Source organism: Herpailurus yagouaroundi, unplaced genomic scaffold (genome assembly GCF_014898765.1).
Source record: "Herpailurus yagouaroundi ecotype Mexico unplaced genomic scaffold, PumYag 29, whole genome shotgun sequence".
NCBI lineage: Eukaryota > Metazoa > Chordata > Mammalia > Carnivora > Felidae > Herpailurus > Herpailurus yagouaroundi.
In genome coordinates, this window is record NW_024412377.1 from 68,250,536 (window position 1) to 68,269,557 (window position 19,022).

General features: G+C 42.9%; 1 long non-coding RNA gene across 1 annotated transcript in view; it reads right to left on the reverse strand.

Moving 5' to 3' along the window:
- Positions 1-473: 473 nt before the first annotated feature.
- LOC121012071 (uncharacterized) overlaps positions 474-19,022 on the reverse strand; it is a 27,858-nt gene continuing 9,309 nt past the window's right edge. Inside the window, exons 4-5 of the long non-coding RNA XR_005781928.1 lie at positions 2,628-2,692; positions 474-1,900 (exon numbers count right to left, since the gene is read on the reverse strand). This is a non-coding gene — a long non-coding RNA (uncharacterized LOC121012071). The remainder of the gene's footprint in view (positions 1,901-2,627; positions 2,693-19,022) is intronic.

A 19,022-nucleotide genomic window follows, 5' to 3' on the forward strand; every position in this document is an offset into this window, starting at 1 on the left:
TGCACTTCCCATTTGGCCAAAAGCACAGGCTGGGTTGCAGAACCAGAACTGGCTGATACCATTGCTAAGCTGCCACTTGGGCGGGTGGAATCCTTAAAAATATTGGTCTTTGTTGAAGATGTAAAGAAAGCAAAATGGGAGACCACAGAAAGAAAGGAACATAACAAAGTATGGTTTGATCATCAACACAAAGACATAACAAAGTGATAAGCAAATAGCCCAAAATAAGCAACAGCCAAATTTCTAACACGAAAGAAAAACAACTGGGCTTCAAAATAATTGCAAAGGGCTTCCCTGGAAATTCACACTTATGACCACCAGCATTAATCTCCAGATTTCAAGGGATTGACCATATGAGTCATTGATTAAGCAAGAACTTTTAGATCAGCCATAGGCTAAATGCCCTTCTAACATGGCCATGACTAATGCTGGAAATCAAGATTTCAAGGGTAACGCAGGGTCACCGTTCAGAGTTCAGTTTGTGTATTTTCTGGCAAAATGTTGGAACACCAGGCCTTTTCCTGAGACTGGATATCAGTCAGGAGACATGGTGGGAGTTAGAGTTAATTCAAGTTCAGACACTGGCAAGGGAGTGACTGACACAGGAAACCTTTCTGACAGCGAAATATACAGGAAACACTCCCTTTCTGCCCTGGAAAACTCTGATGGTTTGGTTGCATTGAAGCTTTCCTGGAAGATTTAACTGAACAGTTTCTTGGGCTCCTGTCTAACTTTATGATTTGATTAATCAGATAAGTCTCCTTAGATGTCATCTTCAGTCATGGAAACCAAAGGAGAACCTGGGGCGATGCCACGTTTTATTACCAGGTAAGGATGAGAGCTAAGGGAGGAAACTCAACAGGAACATGCTCATATTTGCACTTCATTGGTGCTATTGTCATTGTTGACTCAGGGAATTGGAGAAATAAGCCTGTGCCAACTAAACTTATTACTACATGGCCATTAGTTGCTAATTGCTAAAACACAGATTGCTCCTGACCTGAAAATCCAGAACTTGCTTACCACAACCATTAAGAATAATTGCATGGGCATGCTTGATGTCTATGCCAGTAATATTTGCTCTAGAAAGTAAAATTCAGAAAACTCTGAGGGAACTTTGAAGTAAACTGTGAGGCAAGTAGCAAATCAAACATCATGGACACCTTGTGTAATTTTCTCTGTCACCATTAACAAGAAGAATGAAGCTCTGGAAACCTACCAAAGAAATGTTCAGCAAGCATTTGAGTGCTTCGTCTTGAGTGTGTTTGAATCAAGTACTGGACACCCCAGAGGTGGCTGGGAAGTCAAATGCAGAAAGCAGATTTGCACACCACAGCTTGTCTGTTAGCCAAGGTCTTACTGCTGGGCCTGGAGACCGGAGGCTTTGTTCATTTCATGAGTTTAGCCCTGTGGTCCTTTCCACCACACCATTTCACTGATCCCTGATGGAGAGCTGTCTGTTAAAACCTTCTAGAAAATTAGCATTTAGGACACAGCCTAGGGTTCTCAGAAAAACCACCAGTTAAAAATGATGCCATGCTTTGCAGACAAGAGAGGGGATCAGAGTAAAGAGGAGGAAGGCTATTACCCTGACACTGATGTCAACTGCATCTCCTTGTTTTATTTTTCTAGACTGTAGGACCTAGATGTTATTGCATTTTGAGATACGTATTAACCCCTGAATTGTGTCCCTCCCAAATTCCTATATTGAGGCCTTAGCTCCCAGCACACCAGCAGAATAGGACTGCGTTTGGAGACAAGGTCTTAGAGAGTGATTATGAGGCCATTAGGCTGGGCCCTAATTCAAAGGACTGACGTATTTACAAGAAAAGCAGGAGACACCACATACGTTGGTGTGCAGAAAAAAGGCCATGTGAGAACACAGGGAGAAGGCAGACATCTGCAAGCCAAGGAGAGAGGCCTCAGGAGAAACGACTCCTGCCCACACCTTGATCTCAGACTTCTAGCATCCAAAATTGGGAGCAAATAAACTGTCCTTTAGGCCACCCAGTCTGTAGTGTTTTGTTATGGCAGCCCTAGCAAACTAATGTAACTCCAATGTTGGCAAACTCTCTAGCTTTTTGGGCAATTCTTTCATTTAAAAAAAACAATGACCATAAACAAACACGTCGATAGTCTAGAATCCCATTCTGTGTTATGTGGAGGTCTGGTATTACCAGATTCTTATCCACCCTACCTCCCCTACTAAATTTTTGAGAATTCACTTAGGAATGTTTTCATGTTTCATTAAACAATTTGGTGATCCCTGTACCCCTCGGCCAGTCTTCTTGCTCTGAATGACATTCCTTGTTTATTAGCCATTCATCTTTTACCATCTCCTAACTTGCTTCCTCCCTAAGTAGGAACATTGGATCCTCCCACATGGATACTGGCTATTCCTCCAAGTACCAGCTAAGACTGTGTAGCAACGTTTAACAAAGAATTATCAAAGTATAAGCTGTTAGGCAATAATCATGCAAAAAACACAAAGATTCAAAACTAGCTCCTAGACAGAATATCTATTAGACTCCCATCCTAGGGACTTCCAACTGGGCTCTTCCATAGGTTATCTTGGCCCTGAGCTGCCATGAAGGGACCACCGTACCTCTATGCACAAGAAGACTGACCTTGTTCTCCTTCAGCCAGCACTGAGGCCTCCAACGTCATCTCATTCCTAAGAAAAGGGAATCGCCTTGGAGACAGGATAAAGGAATGACTTTTTTTTTTAAATTTTTTTTTTCAACGTTTATTTATTTTTGGGACAGAGAGAGACAGAGCATGAACGGGCGAGGGGCAGAGAGAGAGGGAGACACAGAATCGGAAACAGGCTCCAGGCTCTGAGCCATCAGCCCAGAGCCCGACGCGAGGCTCGAACTCACGGACCGTGAGATCGTGACCTGGTTGAAGTCGGACGCTTAACCAACTGCGCCACCCAGGCGCCCCCAAAGGAATGACTTTTAATATGCCCTGGATGGCTGGCAGGGGGAAATCTCCACCCTCCAGAGTACACACCCATTGCCACTGACAGAGTGTGGGCTCACCCACAATAAGACAACCTCACAGTCCTTGTGTTTCATTTTTCAAAATCTGGTAAACAGTTGTGTAACTAAAAGGAGCAGTTACACAGGAGATGGTTCGTTAAATTAATTAATTAAAAATTAGCTTTTAAAAGATCACAAAACGTCTTTGGTATGCAAGAGACTCCATTCCTTGATTTGGTAGAGAGCTAAAGAATCATGCCTCTGGTTATTGCTTTCTCAAACACTTTCTTCACGGTGGTTGGTAGTTGTGAACTAGTAAGAAAAAAATCTTTCTGCACGGAAGAAGAACATTTAGGGTAAGGAGAAACTTCACTCAAGAGTACGTGCTTTTCTAATATTCTTCTTTCCCAACTATCATCTCCCAATACCCCTACCACGGTGGTGACAACCATAGATAAATTTCCGGACCCAGACTGGTAACTGCACTGCACCGTAAGAACAACAGCAACAGTAACAATAGAGGCGCCACCTATCTGGGTCTCACGATGTGACAGACATGGCATTATTGCTTTACAAACATTTTTAAAAAAAATTTTTTTAACGTTTATTTATTTTTGAGACAGAGAGAGACAGAGCATGAACGGGGGAGGGTCAGAGAGAGAGGGAGCACAGAATCTGAAACAGGCTCCAGGCTCTGAGCGGTCAGCACAGAGCCCGATGCAGGGCTCCAACTCACAAACCATGAGATCATGACCTGAGCCAAAGTTGGACGCTTCACCGACCGAGCCACCCAGGCACCCCAACAAACATTATCTTGAGTATCTTCATCACAACCTACTCTGAAGTAGGTAATATTACCCCATTTTCTAGATGAAGAAACTAGGTTTAGACAGTGAAGCATTTTGCCCATTAATCTTGCTTCTCAGAAAGCTTTTTTTCTTTTGAACCTTTACTCTCTTTACTTTTTTCATTTTAAGCTGATTCTACGGATACCCTTTTGTCTAGGAGACCATGATGCTAATGATATTTAATTGGTTATTGGCATTGCTCTTAGCCAAGATCGTAAGTACTGACAGTTTGTTTTTCCCAGGAAAACCTAATATCCTCCATCGGTTTTGGAAATGTAAAATGGTTTTAGGGTCAACTTCTCTTAGGTCGGTAATTTAATTCATTTGGACCAGGATTCGGTGAGAGACTAGAGAGGCCACTCTGTACATTGTGCTGTGGAGATACCAAGTAGAAAAAGATACTGTCTCTGCTTCTAGGGTTCTGCATTAGTATTGGTTTTTTTTAATTATTTTTTTAAATTTTTTTTTTCAACGTTTATTTATTTTTGGGACAGGGAGAGACAGAGCATGAACGGGGGAGGGGCAGAGAGAGAGGGAGACAGAGAATCGGAAACAGGCTCCAGGCTCTGAGCCGTCAGCCCAGAGCCCGATGCGGGGCTCGAACTCACGGACCGCGAGATCGTGACCTGGCTGAAGTCGGACGCTCAACCGACTGCGCCACCCAGGCGCCCCAGCATTAGTGTTGTTAACTAAAGCCTCCTCTTTGGGAACAGGTTACATGGTAGGTGCTCTCTGTACAATGTTTTGGGCACGGAACTTTGAGGCGCTAAGAGAACAGAAATGGCATTCAACCACATGATCCATTTTAAATATCGTTCGGAAACCATGAAGGACCGGCAGCTCTTCCAAACGGCTCATAAGTGGTACTTCTGGCGGCTGGCAGCCAAATGTTTGTGGAGAAGAAAAACCCATTCTTTTGTAACCACAAACGAAAATACAGGAATCACTAGCCTGACTCCTCCTTAAATGGTCTTCCGGGGAAGGGCCAAGGTGGCAGACTGTGCAGGTACACAGGTAATTGGGAAGCATATACCCTGTGGCAGTCGCTGGTCTAAGCCATACCCAGTTGACTGGCAAAACATTAAGAAAAGGAATTTGCAGACCGGGCAATGATAAACAACAGGCAACCAAAGGTTGAAGCTACTAAGATTCTTGGGTCGGAAACTGATGTCAAGAAATTTCATGTTGCACAACAGCATCTTATTTCAAAGAAAAACGTGTTCTCATAGGCCATTCAGAAAAACTCACCAACACTAAAGGATATTTCTAGTGGCTGATATCTATCTGGTAGACACAGCGTAATTATTTTTATCATTCATGTGTATTGGTTTTTTAATGCTCATAATCTTAAGAGGCCTGGTTTCAAGGTGAGGGAACAAAGACATTCCAGTGCTGGGGCGGCATCATTCCAGTCTGGAATACAACGTGATCATCCCAATCTGAGCCATATACAACTGTCACAGTCCTTAGGGGCTGTTGCCTTTGTGGCCCCCTTCTCCACTGAAAAACTAAAACTAAAACTCTCTTACAACTGCATTGGTATGGAGACAAATACAATCCAGACTGGATTTATTATTATTCATATTTATTACATTCTTTTTTACTTTGGATTCTAAAAGAAAGTGAAACTAAGATTTTTTTAGGCTTCTAAAAATATGGTGGGCTCAAGGTACCATGCCAAAGGGGTAAATTGGCCCCATGCCCAAATAAAAATACTCTTTATGTGACTCTCTTGCAGCCCTGGGGAGCCTTGTAACATCAGCTCAGTTTCTTGCAAATTATGGAAAGGAATGATGCCTCCCTCTTCCTTATTCTTTCTGTCTAGAATTAAGGACATGAACTACACAGCTGTAGCATTCATTCTGGAACCAGGAAACCATAATGTCTTCTTATTAAGGAGAGTAGAGCAGAAAATAGAAGGGGACTTGCTCCTAATGGTATTTTGAGTTGCAGCATTAGCAAAGTCTTGTTAGATGAGGAAAAACAAGATAAATCCTACTTGTTTAAGTGGGAATTTGGTTTTCTGTTATGAGCAGCTAACTTCTCTCCTAACTCATGCATTGCCGCAGGGCCTCAGCACCGTTCTTGGGTTAGGTACAGCGATGGGACTTCCAACAAATCTGTTCGGAACATTAGGAAGCAGCCTGAGGACCTGGAACTCACTGCAGTCGCCATGAGCACAGAGGGTGAGTATAAGACTTACTAGCTCTCTGAGAATAAATGCAGTGTGAAGAAGAAACTCTGCCCTTTCCAGATGGGACTATAGAGCCACTGGACTGTAAGAAACCATGCTTGTTGTCACAAACCCACAGAAGTGGTCACTCTATCACAAGACACAGGACCTTGAGACGTGGGTTTCAGCTGCCTACACTTGGCTGACTCAGCTACATTTGCAGCTGCTGAGAGGTCTGGAAGGGAAGAATGCGATAGCAAAGAAAAGTGAGCCCATCTTTTCAAGCCCCTGGAGGAGCTCCCTCAGCAAGGGCGGGAAGGCCACACCCTAATGCTCCAGGTCCCGTGCATATGAAGAAAGGAGCTCCCCTGTGGGAAAGGTTCAGTGCACATGTTAGGGGTGGTCCCTGCACCCGCTTTTAGAGCCCCAGGAGCTGGCAGGCATATGTCCCTGGATCCGGCATTGTGCAAGTGAACAAAGTCATTGGGCAAGATTCCTTGCCCATGGTAGCAAGTGAAAAAAATCAACTGTAAAATAAAACCTGTATCGGAGAAGTTTCTTGATGGAATTCATAAGGCAAAAGGTCAGAAAGTTGAACATGTAAAGAGAAGCAGTTCCTATAAGCCTATTCTGAGAAAAATCAGACAAATTACTTTAGATAAAGGGCTTTTTGAGAGATCCTACTCTACTGAGGGCCGGTGGTCTGGGTAATGTCTTAGACATATTCATTTTGATTTTGATTTTTGTCATTTGTTTGTTTATTCAACAAACACTAATCACTAGTGCATGTAAAACACTGTGAGGGAAACAAAGGCTCCATCCCTCCCTTCGGGGGGTTAATGAGCTGGCAGGGCAGATTAGACAAAAGCAAAGACAAAAATAAGCAAACAGAGAGGACCTATAATGAAAATATCATGGAGGCATGGGAGGTACCTTGAGTGTTTAGAGCAGTGGCTCCTCAGCTTGTTTACCTATTAGAGCCACTTGGGGATCTTTAAAAATCCCAAAGCCCAGGCCATACATCAGATCAACCGCAATCTCTGCGATGGGATACAGGCACCAGGAAGCACTGGAGTTCTCCCAAGTTGTCTGAGTTCAGTGTGCAGACAAGTTTGGGAACCACCGACATGAAGAAGGAAAGTGGGCCCTCTGCCTCCCAAAACAACTAGGGCTAATCTGAGCTGAGCCTCACAATCATGATGCTCAAAGTGGGGACCCTGGGAGCTTGTTATAAAAGCAGAACCTCAGGATTCACCCCAGACCTCCTGAACTAGGCCCTGCACTTAACAAGACACTTGATGATTACAGACACAACACTGGAGAAGCCCTGCAGAGCAGTGCTTCCAGGCGTGACCCCCGGATCAGCATCTCCTGGGAATGTGTTAGAAATGCAAATTTGTCATCCCTCCTGCAGACCTACTGCATCAGAAACTCCAGGAGCGCAGCCCTGCCCACCTACGGTTTAACGAATCAGAATCTGAGTGATTCTGATGCACACTGATGTTTGAGAACCACTGGCTCAAAACAGGAGTATGTTTTCCACAGATGAGGAAGAAAAGTATGTTAAGAGCACAGACTGAAGGGAGCACAGCTGTTAGGGAACCAGACAAGAGGGATGGCATGTGGAGGCAAGAAGCAGGAGCAAAAACTGGAGAGGTTCTCTGGACAGCGAAAAGACGGCCCTCAGTACTCTTCCAAAACGTCCCTTGAAGATGATCTACCCATCGTGTTTCAGACATTCTATTCACTCCTAAAGAATACAGATTTGCTGCAACTAGAAATACCCAGAAAAATGTACTGAGGACTCTAGACATTCTAAAATATTTTTTTTTCATCATTACTGGAATTTCGAGTCTCACTAGGTAACTGTTTGGAAAAGGATAGCACTCATCTGTATATAAAGGCTCTGGTGTGTGTAATCAAAAGTCAGCTTAAAGAGGTGAAAGTGTCATTAGTCCATATAAATTTTACTCCACCACTTCCTGATGAAAGGATGCATTCTAATTCTCTATGGCTAATTGTTCTGAAAGGAATTGTTTCAGAAGGGCTTTGGTCTATGTATACTATGCAAATATAAATGTGAATATGCGGGTATTTATTTGTGCATGTGTTAACAATTCAGAAATATGAAAACAGTAGTTTTTGCTTGTGGTAGCATTTTAGATAATGGGTAATTCTTGCTTTTATTCGAGCACAGCTATAGTTTCTACAGTAAGTATTTGTAACTTGTATAATAAATTTTTTTTCAAGAAGAAAAAGATGCTGAAAGATAAACAGAATGAAGTTCTATTCCACATGATGAAAAAAAAGGTGAAGAGGTTTCGAGCAAGGAGTTACCAGTACAGGAGTGGAGCTCAATGCCATACTACCCTGCCCCAGGGCTGTTAATTTCATCAAAGTCGATCCCCCTTTTAATCTACTTTATATAGTGAGATTCTCGGTAAGCTTAGAAAAAAAAGACTGGCTAAAAATAATGTCTGAAAGCCTTTGACGTGGATAGATGGCTCCCTGAACTATCCTGACATGTCACTTTTCTTGACTGCAGTAATAGGGGCAGGACAAGGCGAGCTACTGTGGAATAAGCCAACGTTGGGTTTTTTAAGAAGGAACACCCGGGGCGCCTGGGTGGCGCAGTCGGTTAAGCGGCCGACTTCGGCTCAGGTCATGATCTCGCGGTCCGTGAGTTCGAGCCCCGCGTCCGGCTCTGTGCTGACAGCTCAGAGCCTGGAGCCTGTTTCCGATTCTGTGTCTCCCTCTCTCTGACCCTCCCCCGTTCATGCTCTGTCTCTCTCTGTCCCAAAAATAAATAAATGTTGAAAAAAAAAATTAAAAAAAAAAAAAAAAAAAAAAAAAAGAAGGAACACCCATCTGCTTTCCCTGTCAGATCTAGAGGTAGTGATATGGGTCTCCACTGGAATGTTAAAAATTCTCCAGAGACACAGAGTAAGAGGTATATATGTGTATATGTGTGTGTATATATATGTATACATATATATATATATAGAGAGAGAGAGAGAGAGAGAGAGAGAGAATATGAATGAGGGAGGGAGAGGGAGAGACAGAGACAGACAGAAAGAGAGATTTGTTATGAGGAACTGGCTCATGTGATTATGGGGGCTGACAAGTCCCACGCTCTGTGGTAGACAAAGCTGGAGACTGAGAGCTCACAGTATAGCTCTAGTTCAAAGGCCAACAGGCTTGAGATCCAAGAAGAGTAGATGTTTCACTTCAGGTCCAAAGGCGGGAGGCAGTGGAAATGATTCTCTAGCTCAAAGACCATCAGGCAGGAGGAATTTTCTCTCATTTGAGGAAATGTCAGCAGTTTGGTTGTAGATTCTATTCAAGCCTTCATCTGATTAGATGCGGTCCACCAGCCTTAGGGAAGGCAATCTGCTTTATCAGTCTATTGACTTAAATATTAAACTCACCCAAAGACACCCTCACAGAAACACCCAGAATAATGTTTGACCAAATATCTGAGAACCTGCAGCCTGGTCAAGGTGACTCATGAAATTAACAATCATATCCACTTAGAGAAATGTGACCTAGGTGGGGGCCAGACCACCCCTATAGGGTCTGAGCTTTTCCTGGATTACTTTTTGCTTACAACAAACTTGCCTTCCAGGTTGTTCACCTGAGACAATCCTGACTGCTACATTAACAGAATCTGAGGGGCCCAAGGCCAACCTGAAGACACTTCCTTGAAGTGTCATCACCTTCCATGTCATCTGGGGCTCCAGTATCTGGTGCCATCATAAAAGTGGCCCAAAAAGCAGCACATTATTTCTATCTGGCAGCACCCTCCCTATGGTCCACCTCTGCGACCAACCTGCTGTTGAGAAACATGACATTTTAGTCTTTTTCTCCATCTGTGAATTGGGAATACTCATCATAAGATTTTGTGAATCTTAAATTAGCACAAATCATCAAATGCTACACAAGTGGCAATTCCTATGATTAAATTTTAGTAGTAAGAACTAAAAGCATATAACAGAATCATCAACGTATCACCCTTTTTTTAAATATTTAAAAAAATTTTTTAACATTTGTTTATTTGAGAGAGAGAGAGAGGAGAAAGTACACGCAAAAGTGGGGGAGGGACAGAGAGAGAGAGAGAGAGAGAGAGAATGAGAATCCCAAGCAGGTTCGAAAATGTCAGCGCAGAGCCTGATGTGGGGCTCGCACCCACAAACTGTGAGACCTGAGCCAAAATCAAGAGTCAGATGCTCAACCAACAGAGCCACCCAGGTGCCCCAACTTATTACTCTTTTTACACTGACAATGACTGGCACCATAAACTCCTGGAGGGCAGAAACCAGACCACAAAGCTGCATAGCTGCTAGGTAGCCACCTTCCACAGTTATGTGCCTGGTACAAACATAGCTGATGATAAAGGAATCGTTTGCTAATCTTTTCCAACTGGCTTGAAGTACCCTTATTTATTGCACATTAAACAGATCTCCAGAAATAGGGTTGCCAGATAAAATTCAGGGTGCCCAGTTAAATTTGAATTTCAGATAAACGATGAATACTTTTTTTAGCATAAGTGCCCCATGAAAATCATTTACTGTTTATCTGAAATTCAAATTTAACTAGGCGTTCTGTATTTTTATTTGTTAAACCTGGCATCTCTATCCAGAAAGGCAGCTGGCAAACTTTTATGTTAAAATTAAACACTAACATTTTCTTAGGGGATGAATATTTAAATGATATGCCATGTGAAAAATATCATATTTAAGAGTTTCTAATGGTTCATGTGATTGTTTGGCATTTAAAAATGATTCAAAAAACTAATTGACTTAAGTGGATGTCTTGACCTTAGTTTTGTCTGTAAGATGAAGGTAATAATATCTTGTGTATGGGGCTGTTTTGAAGTACATGTGAGGAAGTTCTTTGTAAATAAATCCCCTAAAAAGAGACTCAGTGGAGCATGAACTTTATTGTTGGACATATCTCTGACAGCGTCCCAATGTTGCGACTTACTGCTCTGTGACTTTGGAAAAGCTACTTAACCTCTCTATATTATACCTCATTTCTCAACCATGATATGGGGAGAAAAATAAAGCAACCTCATAAGATTTCTGTGAGAAATAAAAGAGAACATGAATATATGGCGCTTAGTGTATAATAAAGCACTTCTTAACTGTCCTAATTTATTCAAAATCTAGAAAGGGTGCCTTTCTAGAAAATCACTAATGTAACATAGTAGGAAATTAAGGGCTTAACTCCAAGGGTACACTCCTCTGAGCATCTGTTAAAATAGAGAACGTTTTCCTCCTGTGCCATCAGGTCCTTAGGCCATGGTGTTGAAAGAATGAGCAGACACATGAGTGAGGCTCTTCCTGCTGGGATTCCTCCAAAATACCAAGAATGGTGACTCTTTATGTACTCTGAACATGTCATTACAGGCTTTCGTGCAAAGGCAGCAAGCCTCAAAAGGTTTAAATCAGTTCAGATCATTCTTAACTCTGTAAAGAGCATTAACATCATCATCAGGAAAAATACAGCAAGGTTTAAAATTGCCACCTTGATCTTAGGAATCAGCTTGGTGAGGCTAGAATAGTAGCTATGCAGTCATGCTCCTCATTACTGCAGAGCCTTTAGTGTGCTTCTTCTACAGAAAGAAACCTAAGGAAATCATTAAGAATGAGAAGTTCAACTGTTAGGTCAGGATCTCAGACCTATAAGCTGAGCTCAGGGGGCATGAGGGACTGTACTGGGCTCGTCCATCTCTGAAGAGGGTTAAAGGTCAGGCTTGAGAGCAAAGACACAAGATGAAAGGCCACACATCTTTTTACTTTTGCCTCCATTGGATAAGAACAGCCTATTGTGTTGCTCTTACTGTGTTGGAAGGTTCCTCAGTGGCTGGTGAGTATTTATACTAAAGGCATGGCCAATGAATATATGTTCTAGAGTGTTCCACCTGGAATGATTCAGGTGTTCCTGACGGTTCATGAAGAGTGATTAGATCACAGTCCACCTGCTGTCCTAAGGCTCAAGTTTATTTGATTCACCACGTGAGCAGCGGCCATTTGTTCCAGTAATTGTGCCGTCTCTTGCTAACCCCGTGATCATAAATTCTGCATCTTAAAAAGTAAATCTCACTACTTAGGCAGAGAGACACGTTTTATTGGATGACTTGCCAACTATTTAAAATGGAGCGTTTAAAAAAAAAAAAAAAGAAAAGATTAAATTGATAGAGTTAAGACAAAAAAGTAGTTATGTTCTCTAACTCCTCTTCAGGGCCAGCCCGGCTGAGGATGGCACCAGAGCCTTCTCACATCCCCGTCGGCCCCGCCCACTCGCATTTCTCCACGCAGCTGTGCCAGGATTTCATACAGGGAAGGCCTTATGCCACGCAGCCCTTTCAGACGTCACATCTAAATCATCTTCATTAGCCTTGAAAACTTGGATCCCTAGCAGGGTTCCTGGCACCCCAAACAGAGGAAGCCCTGTGTGTGAGCGCGAGGCACGAAGCCACACAGGCGACAGCACCCTCTGGTTGAAATGCGTTCTCAACAACTTGTGCACCACCGAGCTGCTGCTTTTCTACTTCTTTTGGTGAAGGGAAACTTCAAAATATTTTGAGCATATGAGATGTACAATGCATGTTGAACAGAGGGAATCATGCATCATTTAGACATTTTTTTTTTTTCTGTGCCTAAGGAGACATATGGTGGTCGTGCTTTCTAATTTAAATATCAGAACCCTTGTCTGTATTTCTTGAAGGGACAGAATATCCCAAATCAGGACAATCTCAGAAAAGCCTCTGTGCAAATGATAAACACGCCTCTCAGGAGTTTCTAGACCAATGACCTTTCTTTGCTCCAGGATCAGCTAAGAAGTCAGTCCCTACCATCTTTCCCTTCGACTCTCTCAATTTTTCTAATCTCTCTTCAGTATTTTATGTTGATAAAAGTTCTTTTCTCCCCCCTGAATTATTTGACCATCATCCAGGCCCCAGGGGGAAACATCAAGATATTAGCATCCTTCAAGCTGCTGGGAACCTCACTAGTTGAAAACCTCATATGCTTCCTAAACATAAATGTGGCTGATAGGAGCAGATTCCATAGTCCGTGAGACGTGGACTGCAGAATCAGCTGTCTGTCCCTCACTCATCGCTGACTCTACCTGCAGATGGCCTCCTGCATAGTGAAAGCAGTCCTGATAATGAGAATGAGAAAAGCTGACATATAGCCAGGGCTTCCTAAGTGCTGGGAACTTATTAATTCACTTAAATATCCACATAGCTTCCTTTTCATTCTTTCTGGGAGTTTTGAGAGTTTCCAGGAGGATAATGTTTTCAAATGTGTAGACTAAAACCTTGTTTTATTCTTAAAAGCAATGCTTAGGATTACAGGAGAAAACAATCCAAAAGCATGGGTAACCGAGGCAAAAGGAGATGCTGGAAGTGTCCACAATCTCTTGCTCTGTGCCAGCAAAGGCTAGATGGGAAGTAGTGTTCCCCCAAGGCAGGAGTGAGGAGGCAGGCCCTCCCCCGGGCTGGGAGTCCAGAGGTCCTGGCCAGATGCCTCCCAGGCTTGCTCACTGAAATCCTAGCCCTTGGGCTTCGTCCCCCATCTCCTGCATTCCTCCTGTCCCCAGAAATACCTGGAAAACTGTGGAGAGAGGGGGTGGGTCCAAGATGTCTGCACAGGAGGATTTCAACATGGCAGATGAAATGTGGCTGTGGTGGAGCCACATTTGCATAGCAGACACGCTGCTGCTTTTACTCAGTATGTTTTAGGAATGTACCTAACTGACGTCAGGACACCGACAAAGACTATGGTGGGGCAAAAATCCTAAGATAGTGCTTTTCATTGGCTTGTGGTTGACCTCACTAGGGAGAGAAACTTTACAGCCGACTATGCCCAGAAAGAGCGCCCTGAGCCAAGAGAAAAAGGGCAGCCCTGGAGGAAGGAAAGGGGCCCAAGACAATGACTCTTATGTCATCTCCTTGCCTGGGGCTGGTTCCCCCAGGACCTAAGCAGCAGCAAACTCAGCTTGCTTTCTTTGTCCTTATTGAATTAGAAGGAAGTCAAGGAAGCCTGTATGATTGTAAATCAGGGAAATGCGAGTGACTTTTAAAAGCTTGCAACATCAAACTTTCCCATTGGAATGGAGCCAACCCAGGGCAGATGTGTCAAATAGCTGCTTTTGTCTGCCTTGCTTGCTCACTCCGGGAAGTAGTGGGGGGGGGGGGGGGTAGAAAGGGGTGCAGGAAGATGAAAATGTAACCAGTCATGTTGCATGCAGTCTCAGGATGGGAGACCTACAGGTAAATGGAGCCCCCCTATTGCCAAGAACAGACTAGGAAACCAAAAGCAAAAACAGAAAACCAACAGCTCTCTGCACAGGAATGAGGGAGGAAGGAGGCGAACTTAGTGGAAAGTCAGGGCTGCCTGGAGGCATAACAAATAACCACAGGCTGGAAAAGTACAGTGGAGGGGAAATGTGGGCCAGGCGAATTCCTCCCTGGGCTCAGGGCGATTTTCCTTGGCATCCCATCAATTATGTTACTGTTGCCTCTTTGAATTTAATCATCTCAGGCTCTAAGTAAGCACACTCTCCCTATCTTCACAAACCTGGAGTGGGAGCACCGTCTATGGCTAACAGGAGGCCCAGAAACCATAAAGGAAAAGGCTGACAGATTGGAATGATTAAGAAGCCAAAACCTCTACTTGGCAAAATCAGTTCACATGAACGCATTTAAAAGTCAAATGAGGACTGTGGGAAAATATTTGCAACACATATAAAAGGCAAAGAGTTAATGTCCATCATGGCTAAAATGCTCCTACAAAGCAGTATAAAAAACCGAAGGGGAGGGGGAAATGGGCAAACGATAAAAGGAGGCATTTTACGGCAGAAAATTACAAACGGACAATAACCTTTGAAAAATACTCAAACTAACAGTTACAGTAATTTAAATTGAAACAAATGAGTTCTCTTTGTTTTTATTAAGCTGGCAAAATTTAAAAATATTTTGATGACATATAGTGTTTCTTAGAGGATAAGAAGATAAGCCCCTTTATATTCTATTAATGGGTGTGTTAATTGGTATGACATTTTTGAAAGACAATTTGGCAGAATTTAGCAAATTTAAAACAAACATATTTTCCAACCAAGCAGTCCCACTTACAAGATTCTATTTCAGAAACGTTTTGAGTCTAGAGGGAAAGATGTGTGTGTGTGTGTGTGTGTGTGTGCGCGCACACACCCATGCACATTGTGATGTTATTGTAACAGCAACAAATTACAAGCAACCCAAAGACCATCGATTAGAAAAGAGACGAATCCTAGAACATTCATACCCAGGAATATTATGGAGCCACCAAAATGATGTGGCAGATCTAAATGTCCTGACATAGTAATACGTTAAATGAGAAATAAAGACTCAGAAAAATACACACACATATATAGCATATGTGTGCATATATATAGAGACATGCATTGTATAATCTCATTTCTATAAAAATGAAAGCAAATACAGCTCTATGTGTGTACACACACTAAAAAAACCTACTATATACAGAGAACACATAGACATATTCTAAACTGATAAGAGTCATTAAACGTAAGCAGGGGTGAGGCAATTAACCAGCAGAAGATTGGTTTTTATTTGTTCTATTCCTGTGTTGTTTGAATTTGCTGCTATATTATCTACTACTTTTATAGTTAAGAAGCAAGATCAACAGATGTAAACAGATGCACACATGCATTCATGTTACCCTCCTATGGTAAACACCAAGGTAATTGTAGCAGAAGAGTACAGTGTGCACAGCAAGATCCTTTCTTGCTCCTTCAATGTTTTTATTTTTTTTGAGAGAGGGACAGCCAGGGAAGGGCAGAGGGAGGGAGGGAGAGAGAAGACCAAGTAGGTTCCCCACACTGTCAGCACAGAGTCCAATGTGGCGCTCAGTCTCCTGAACCACAAGATCGTGACCTGAGCTGCAATCAAGAGCCTGATGCTCAACCCACTGAGCCACCCAAGCACCCCCTTTCTTGCTCCTTCAAGATTCTTGACTGGCAGAAATGGATAATTTTGGAGACAGCTCTAAACTGAAAACAAAAGGAGCTGGACACCCTCTGCCAGGGATGTGAAGACCAGGCATTTCAGCAGAACCCATGAAGCAGCCGTCACCATATTTCCACCTTAGTGTCCGTAAAACAACAACCACCAAAAGTCACCTTCTGTAAACTTCCCATTTCATTGGATTCCTTATGAGGTATTAATGAGGGAGTATGCAGAGTGTTTGAAATGCAGTTGGCATGTGATAGGGGACACGTAGATGATGTTATTATTGACGCAGTAAGTACCCCTCTCTACCTCACCTCCCTGTGCGGAAGGAGGTCCAATTCAACGCACATCTGCTTTCCCAAAGGCAGAGCTCTTGCAAGACTTCCCTAGTGAAATGTGGGCAGATGACATAAAGCGGAGGCTGGTGTCTCCCTGCTTCGGGATGGTGGCAGGTGGTGTTCCTGGAGTACTGGAATGGGTCTTAGGTGAGATGCACAGAAGGGTAGTGAATGGCAAAAGGGCAATGGTCACTCCTCATTCCCCTGGTTTCCTACGGAATCAAGTAAAAGGTGAATCAAGAAATTCTTAGGTTTCCCATAAACCTGGGTCGACTACAGAAGAAGGGGGCCAGGGGGACCTGCTGGTTACTCTGTGGGATTTCCAACTGAAGTTAACAAATAGGTAGGAGGGTGAGAGAGAGAAAATGGCAGTGATGAGTGGAATCCTCAACAAAGGATGAGCTGGGCCCACAATGGCGCTGGTCAGTGGCTATCATGGATACACAGCCTAACAAGTGTTGACGTGACCTGCTGGCTGCCCTGGTTCTAAGAAGATCATCATTTGAATCAGCTGGCAGATTCCTTTTTTTCCCCAGATTTGCAGCAAAGGGTTAAAACTAGGGGGTGAAGACTAGGGAAAGGTCCTGGAGATAAGAGTATTCTGGGGTTGAAATTATAAACTAGAATTTTTGCAAGTATTTGGGAGTAAAAAAAAAAAGTAAGTTTACTTATTTTTAAGTAAACTAAGTTTAAACTAGAATGAAATAAAGATAAGAAACCTGTTCTGGGCAGATTCTGTAGTGTGTGTCTGTGTGTGGTTAGGAGGAGGGTCTGAAGGAAAATGAACCAGGGGTCTGGGGCCAAGAAAGGCACGGGTAGTTGTGAGAATAAGGCAGGCATTATGCTTGCACCAATCTCCCTTCTTCCCCTCTGCTACATTCTTTGTTCCCCCTCTCTGCTACTGATGAAACATTTCCCTTCCTCTTCCATGAAGTCATAAAGATTGAATGGGTCCAAGAGAAAGGAATTAGCTCACCTACAAGGTAAGAGCAAAATCAGGAGGGTTTTTGTTACTGTTGTTGGTTTGTTTGTTTGTTTTAAAATATTTTTAAAGCAATATACTGGAAAAAAGCATTGAAAAAAGAATTCAGGAAACCTGTAATTGGGGACAAATATTAAAACCTCTTTTGGGCTCAGTTTCCTCATCCATAAAGTCTGGCATTTGGTAGCAATAGATGGTCTCTAAGATTTCCAGTACTTATGATTTCTGCTTTACTTCTTAGAACCGAAAGGGGCCTTGGCTAGCATCAGTTAAAATCCCCATTGTATATAAGAATATTCTATGAGACAGCCCAAGAAATGTATTGGATTTTATGAATGGATGCCTTTATACTTTAGTATAAATTGGTAATTACCTTGATATTATCTAAATCAAAAGCTGGTTTCTTCCAGCTATGCCTAAAATTCATATTACCTATCCCTTCCGTGTGTGACTACAGCATTAATCCATCAAAGGGCTCTGAGCCAGCCACAGGCTGAGTTTCCCTAAAGCTCCCTGCAGAGGAATATAATGGCTACAGACCATTGACCCACCTCAGCAGACACCAGGGATGCTCAAGGATAAATACTATTAGGGTTAGGTTATGGCAGAGGCAGCAACAGACACAACCCTAAATCTCAGGGGCTCAGTAGCCATCAAAGTTTATTTCTCACTCATGTGAAGTCACATGGGTCAGCAGAGCTGACATTCAGTGACTCAGGGGTCTGGGCTCTCTCCATGTTGTACTGCCAGCATCTCAACACAAGATTCCAAGTTCATCCTTCAAGGGGTGATAGACACGGACAGAGAAGGCACACCAACAGTTAAGAACCAAAGGTACCATATCACTTCTCCTTGCATTCCTACCTGCCAGAACTCTATCACATGGATCTAACTGAACCGAAAGGACCCTGGGAAGTGGAGGAGAGCACGTGGATCTTCAGCGAGCGCCTCGCTGCCTCTGGATGAAGTGACGACGCAATCAGGGACATAAAGTCACCAAGTTAGGAGCTGTTTCCTGTCTGAGCGTGTTTGGAGTGGGTGACCAAAAAGCCTTGGTTTTTTTAATCTGTGGCTTCTTTAAACTATTTCTTTTTCTTGTCAAAAAATTGTTTCAGCTTGGGAAAATTGAGGCAACTTGCTAGGAAGCAGGGCTTCACAGCTCTATTTCATCCCATCTCGAGAGAAGGTTGCCTTTAAGTGGCCACATTACACTGTTGATTCATGATAACTTTAAGCCAACGAAAACCCTCACACAATTGTTTAGAGAAACTGCTGCCAAGCCAGGCCTTAACATCCTCTAATTGTGCTGTTCACTTTGCTTTAAGCCTAAATGCAGGGCTTTATATTTACTCTGTTAAGTGTCATCCTGTTATTTTCAGACACTTGCTTCAGCCCTCTGAAGTTTTTATTCTGTCATGTATTGTAATAGCTGTTTCTTCAGAATTTGCCTCCTATACCAATTTGATGAGTAGGTCTTGTGTGTCCAAATGCAAGTTCTTAAAAACAATATGCCAGGGGCAGAGCCCCCCGGTAGAACACCAGAGACCTCCCCCTGAGAGACATCATCACGATCCATTAATAAGCACAGTGGGTTCATTTGTTACACCCAGTTTCATTTTTCTTTCTTTCTTTCTTTCTTTCTTTCTTTCTTTCTTTCTTTCTTTCTTTCTTTCTTTCTTTCT